The sequence below is a fragment of the Mytilus galloprovincialis genome, chromosome 2 (assembly GCF_965363235.1).
Source record: "Mytilus galloprovincialis chromosome 2, xbMytGall1.hap1.1, whole genome shotgun sequence".
Taxonomy (NCBI): Eukaryota; Metazoa; Mollusca; class Bivalvia; order Mytilida; family Mytilidae; genus Mytilus; species Mytilus galloprovincialis.
Window position 1 is genome coordinate 67,237,319 of NC_134839.1, and position 6,741 is coordinate 67,244,059.

Genomic DNA, 6,741 nt, shown 5'->3' on the forward strand with positions numbered 1-6,741 from the left:
CTGGGTCGATGCCACTGCTGGTGGAGATTTATTTCCCCGAGGGTATCACAAGCCCAGTAGTCAGCACTTTTTGTGTTACAATGGTAATATTTATAAATTTACTGTTTACAAAATTTCGGAACTTTTTGAAATACTAAGACTTTTCTACCTCAGGCATAGATTACCTTAGCTGTATTTGGCAAAACTTTTAGGAATTTTAGTTCTCGATGCTCTTCAACTTCGTACTTTATTTGGCATTTTTAACTTTTTTTGGATTCGAGCGTCACTGATGATTCTTTTGTAGACGAAACGCGCGTCTGGCGTATATACAAAATTTAGTCCTGGTATCTATGATGAGTTTATTGTGTATTGGTTCTCCGGAATCCTTTTTCTGATGCCAATTGTCCAAAAAGTCCAAATAGGGTGTGTGTACGCTTCTATAGAATACCATGCGGCCTTCAACTTTTTTCCGTAAATATAGATGTTGTTTTAACACTTTATATAAGTTTTGTTTGTGATTGGTGAGAATAAGACAGTGAAATTTGTCTACGTCAGAAATTAACACTTCGTCTCATCTATATAAGAATTGAATTTGGGGATACAACATGCTATTTGAAGATGCTGTTGCCAAAGTTGAACGGCAATTCTACAATATCATGGATACAGCTTTCTCTCGCCAGCTGTGGGTTCCTGCTGAACATGACATTTCTATGGATAACAGCGAGGACAAAACAGAGAAGAGCTTTGATAGATTGTACTATCATCGTAGCTTGTGCTGCTAAATCTGTCATTGGTTTAGAAATCTTTGTCAGATTACTTATTCCTGTCACAGTCCGGTTACCAGAAGTATTCAAGTTTTTAGGTAAGGACCATTCGACTTTTTAAACGACTCTCTACAACGTTCAATGAGTTAGGAAACATTTCATTTTTTAGGAATATTTACCTACGGTTATTTTTTTTTTTAATCATTTGAATATATTTTGTACAGACTGAATTTCATACACAAAAAGTCTCGTATTTTATTATTTATTTAAAATATTGATACCACAGCTACTAGTACTTTGCAATTAAACCTCCTTGTACAAAATACAAATATGTAAAATAATACATGCATTTTCTCTTTTTAGATACTGTTGACCTACTACTTGATGGAGTGTACATTGTGAGCATTTTGATACTGAATGTATTAAGGTACCGGGTTATACAAAACCTGCAGACACCACCAAACCAAGAGTCAGGATCCAGCCAGTCGAAAACATTTGTTAGAACTGGTATGATTTTTGTAGTAATGTGCAGTATAGCATATTCTATCTCAGCCTGGTTCATAGATGGTCAAGGAAATTCTATCCCCATTGTTGCAGCCTTTGCAGCAAAGACAGCTACAAAAACAATCCCATGGATAATGAATGTCATTATTAATTTTGTTATGGTAGGTAAAATCTCGATTGTTCTCTATAAACGACGATTTTCCGTTCATGCTGCTATGCAACAGTTCAATCGTAGTAGTTTGGTTGGAGGATTCGCTTTACTGAAGCAATTTTTTTACTCCTTGATTCTACAGACGGTGTTTTACGTTTGTCCAAGCATGTTTGTTTATCCGTTAGAACTTGTTCCAGCAACCATGAAGACTTCAAAATTAAATGAGATGTACTGGTCAATGAAAGTAGTACTGGTTTTTCTAAATCCTGTCATGTTTAGTATTATCTTACAGTCGAAATACAATGCTATTTCTGCAATTCGAACAAGTATAATGAGCATTAAGTCATTCAACATACAAGGAGAACATCGAACAAGACCTATACTTCAATTTCCACAACAGGGAGAGTCGTTACAGATAATGAACGAGACGACAGTCAGAAAATTAATGAACAACAGCCCTCAGAATTCAAAAAAGCTGCAGATTTTTACTCTCATGCATCCGATAATAACACCACCTATCACCCCTAAAAGCGGATGTTCCCTAGTAAGTACAGACTTCAAATTTCCTGATATCTACACCGATGCTATATCAATTAACAGTTCCAAATGGGTTATAGAAAATGGGTTGACTTCACCGTATCATTCCAAAAGTTTGATAGGAAAAGGAGAAGCATCTTCACCATACAGTCCAAAATGGTTTGTTGAGAGACTAAGCACTAACACAAATTTAAGTCTTCATAGTTTTGAATCGAGCGTTTTTTCATCAGCTAGTGACCTAAGACCGTCACTTCAAACACAGTATAATAATGGTTCTCACAGAGAAAGAATCGGATCTCTTCCAGTGAATGTTCAACAAGTACCTGTTTTTTCTTACTTACAACCCCCCACAGAATCACGAGATCGATCAAAGTCTTTACCAAGAACAGTTGATATTTTCAAAAGATGTTAGCTGCTGTTATCAGTCTTATGTCTAGAAACTTCAATTGGTATTTATGACGGAGGTCTAAACTCTTGTTACTAGAAATATAAAACATCGTTGTTCCTAAAGAATCTCACCGAAATATACTTTGGCGAAGAAAAGAAACGTTGAAATGGCGACTGAAATGTGCTATTGAAAAATCTTGAATGCAATGCAAAGAGATGTTACAAAAATTAATAAAATACTTATTTTTAATTTCACTTTTTTCTTTGCGTCTGCTATCATAACCTTCTTATATAATTCTGAGTTGGGCTTAATCTTAAGCGTATACAATTTGTACTTGAATACCTCGCGGTACAAGATATTTGAGCAGAAAGACGTTTCATAAGTCTTCACGGGTTTTTGGTGGTAAAAAAGTATAGTCGGCTATAAAAGGTCCCGACATGAAAAAATAGCAACAAATTCAATTCAGAAAACTAACGACCTTAACCTAAACCAAACAATTTACTAACAACCAATAAGACAGAGGTGAATCAACACAACAACTACTTAACTACCGGCACTTGACTTGGAATGTGTTTGTTAGCGCTGAACCACTCCTTTAACCTAGGAAAGTGGTTGTGTTACAGCACAACACAAGAGCAAACTATAAAAATTAGCTAAAAAGTGACCAAATCATCACATTGATACATCTCAAAAACACATCTAACAGACCGGTAGCCTCAAACCATCAAACTGTAATCCGTTGAAAGCTGTCTTACGTCACGTTTTTTTCAGTATAAAACAGTCAATTGGTTTTACCTTAAGTTTGGTTGACATTTTTCAGTCTAAAGTTCTTTATATATTACTACAATGTATGGTACTATCTATTTGTTTACCGCTCATTCATTTCATGCATGTTTTGATATACTTTTCTTTATGTAACAAGTTTGTGGATATTTGACAAGTCTAACAAATCACATTCGCATTTTCCGTTGTGGTTTAAGGAGTAACTGTTGAAGAAGGCGTATGAAGTAGTCCCAGTAATTAAATTCAGTAAGAAAAAGGAGTTGCTGAGATACATGAGCGTAAAAGAGGGACGAAAGATATCAGAGGCACAGTCAAACTTGTAAATCGAAAATAAATGACAACAACATGGCTTAAAAAGACAAACAGACAAACAATAGTACACATGAGACAACATAGAAAACTAAAGAATAAACAACACAAACCCCACCAACAGCTAAGGGTGATCTCAGGTGCTCCGGAAGGGTAAGCATATCCTGCTCCACATGAGGCACCCGTCATTTTTCTTATGTGATAACAAATCCGGTAAATAGTCTAATTCGATAGGTCATATTCATGAAAGGGAAGGGGATTGTGTTTACGACGTAAGGAACATATCCGATATCATTTGTGAAACCGTAATTCCATAACGGCCAACAAGCTCGTGATGGCGTCCGTAAATTTTACGAAGTGATGATTTCAACTTCGCCATTTGGAACTCTTGATTTAATAGCTTCCTTGTGAGTGTCACATTGACGCAACCATGCAATGTATCTGTTAAAGAGATCTTCAATCAAAATATAATTTAAAAAAATGTATAACAATTAAGACGTTTAGCTACTGAATAATAGAATTTAATTCAATAATAATTAAATTCAGTTATTGTAATTATATAACTTGGTATGCCTATTGTTGATTTAAATTGACGGTGTGTTCGATTCATTTTATACTGGTCACTTTAATATGCTAATTAGTTTAGCCCGCGAAATGTTAGTCCGTGCAATTTACCTCGTGTGGTTTGGTCATTTGAATTCAAACCTTACACGGAGCTTGACCAAAGCTATAGAATTTAAAACACAGAAGAAAAGATGAGTATTCTTTTTTAGTTTTAGAATTAAGCAACATTTTATAAAAAATAATAGCTCAATAATTTAAACTGTTAATCTGGTTTTTCTTTCTTAAATAATTTTAACTTTGTTAAATGCTTTAAATAGTCGTGAACTTTTTCTTTGGTGTTATAACTGAATTTAAATTCTATCATTGCGTAAATTGTCAATCTTTTCTTGGATATTATTTTATATTTATATTTGTAAATTGAGTAGATGGTTATACTTATTGTGCGAGTTGTTATATCTAGTTTTTTAACTGTCTTAATACGCTAATGAACATTTACCATGTTATTTATTCTTAATCCAAATCCAAATCTTGCAGCGCGAAGTAACCGGTGAGTAAGCCACATATTAATTTCAACATAAATGTATACATAAATTCTTTTTAGTACTAAATATGCATGAAATAGGTGCCACTGGACATAAAGAAAACAATCTATGAATCTAGGTATGGCAACGAATGCTATTCACATTCAATGCATTTTGAACTTCTGTCCTGAATGAGATTGGTTTACAGATTTCACTGTATAAATATTGTAACTGATATACAGATATGAGTTTACTTTACTTTAAACATACAAGTATTTTAATACAGTTATCTGACATAATTATTTGTTTGAAATTTCTGGAATAAGAATAATGTTATAGTATTTTCATTGTTTTTCAGTGCAACAGGTATTTTAGTCCAGTAGAATAATTGTTAAAAGGTTGTTGTTTATCTTTATTTATAAGCATTCACTATACATGCTATATAAGAATAAGAATATTTCATTAAATGTTAATGAAAAGAGAACATTCTAAAACTATCATGACAATACAAAGACAGATGACATATTTCAAAACTTTTCTTGTCTCTCATGGTACAACTGATTTTTATAGTTTGTTCTTATGTTGTACTGTCACAAGTCAGGGGGGGGGGATTGGGCGCCTGCTAACATGTTTAACCCCACCACATTCTGTATGTATGTGCCTGTCCAAAGTCAGGAGTCTGTAATTCAGTGGTTTTCGTTTGTAGATGTGTTAAATATTTGTTTTTCGTTCATTTTTTGTACATAAATTAGGCCGTTAGTTTTCTCGTTTGAATTGTTTTACATTTGTCATTTCGGGGCCTTTTATAGCTGACTATGCGGTATGGGCTTTGCCCATTGTTGAAGGCTATACGGTGACCTATAGTTGTTAATTTCTGTATCATTTGGTCTCTTGTGGAGAGTTGTCTCATTGGCAATCATACCACATCTTTTTTATACACACACACACACACAAACATATACATTTGTATATAAAGAGTAATATTTCATATTTTGTTTCTTTACATTCAAATGTTAATAAAGTTTTACTTTATATTTTCAATATACCAACTGATGCTCTGAAAAAAGGAATAAACAAAAATCGTCATGTTATGTGACTTTGGACGATATATAGAATTTCATGAGAGTGGTTGACATTTTCATGCTTTAAGCTTCTATTTTGACCAAAAAACTTTAAAAATTAGCTAAAAAGTGACCAAATCATCACATTGATACATCTCAAAAACACATCTAACAGACCGGTAGCCTCAAACCATCAAACTGTAATCCGTTGAAAGCTGTCTTACGTCACGTTTTTTTCAGTATAAAACAGTCAATTGGTTTTACCTTAAGTTTGGTTGACATTTTTCAGTCTAAAGTTCTTTATATATTACTACAATGTATGGTACTATCTATTTGTTTACCGCTCATTCATTTCATGCATGTTTTGATATACTTTTCTTTATGTAACAAGTTTGTGGATATTTGACAAGTCTAACAAATCACATTCGCATTTTCCGTTGTGGTTTAAGGAGTAACTGTTGAAGAAGGCGTATGAAGTAGTCCCAGTAATTAAATTCAGTAAGAAAAAGGAGTTGCTGAGATACATGAGCGTAAAAGAGGGACGAAAGATATCAGAGGCACAGTCAAACTTGTAAATCGAAAATAAATGACAACAACATGGCTTAAAAAGACAAACAGACAAACAATAGTACACATGAGACAACATAGAAAACTAAAGAATAAACAACACAAACCCCACCAACAGCTAAGGGTGATCTCAGGTGCTCCGGAAGGGTAAGCATATCCTGCTCCACATGAGGCACCCGTCATTTTTCTTATGTGATAACAAATCCGGTAAATAGTCTAATTCGATAGGTCATATTCCTGAAAGGGAAGGGGATTGTGTTTACGACGTAAGGAACATATCCGATATCATTTGTGAAACCGTAATTCCATAACGGCCAACAAGCTCGTGATGGCGTCCGTAAATTTTACGAAGTGATGATTTCAACTTCGCCATTTGGAACTCTTGATTTAATAGCTTCCTTGTGAGTGTCACATTGACGCAACCATGCAATGTATCTGTTAAAGAGATCTTCAATCAAAATATAATTTAAAAAAATGTATAACAATTAAGACGTTTAGCTACTGAATAATAGAATTTAATTCAATAATAATTAAATTCAGTTATTGTAATTATATAACTTGGTATGCCTATTATTGATTTAAATTGACGGTGTGTTCGATTCATTTTATACTG

The 6,741-nt window shown here is 33.7% G+C and overlaps 1 long non-coding RNA gene across 1 annotated transcript; it reads left to right on the top strand.

Annotated features, from left to right (window-relative positions):
• The first annotated feature begins 605 nt into the window (after nt 1-605).
• Nucleotides 606-2,577, top strand: LOC143062372 (uncharacterized). Its single transcript, XR_012974716.1, has 2 exons — nt 606-841; nt 1,107-2,577. It is a non-coding gene; the product is annotated as an uncharacterized LOC143062372 (long non-coding RNA).
• Nucleotides 2,578-6,741: the final 4,164 nt, after the last annotated feature.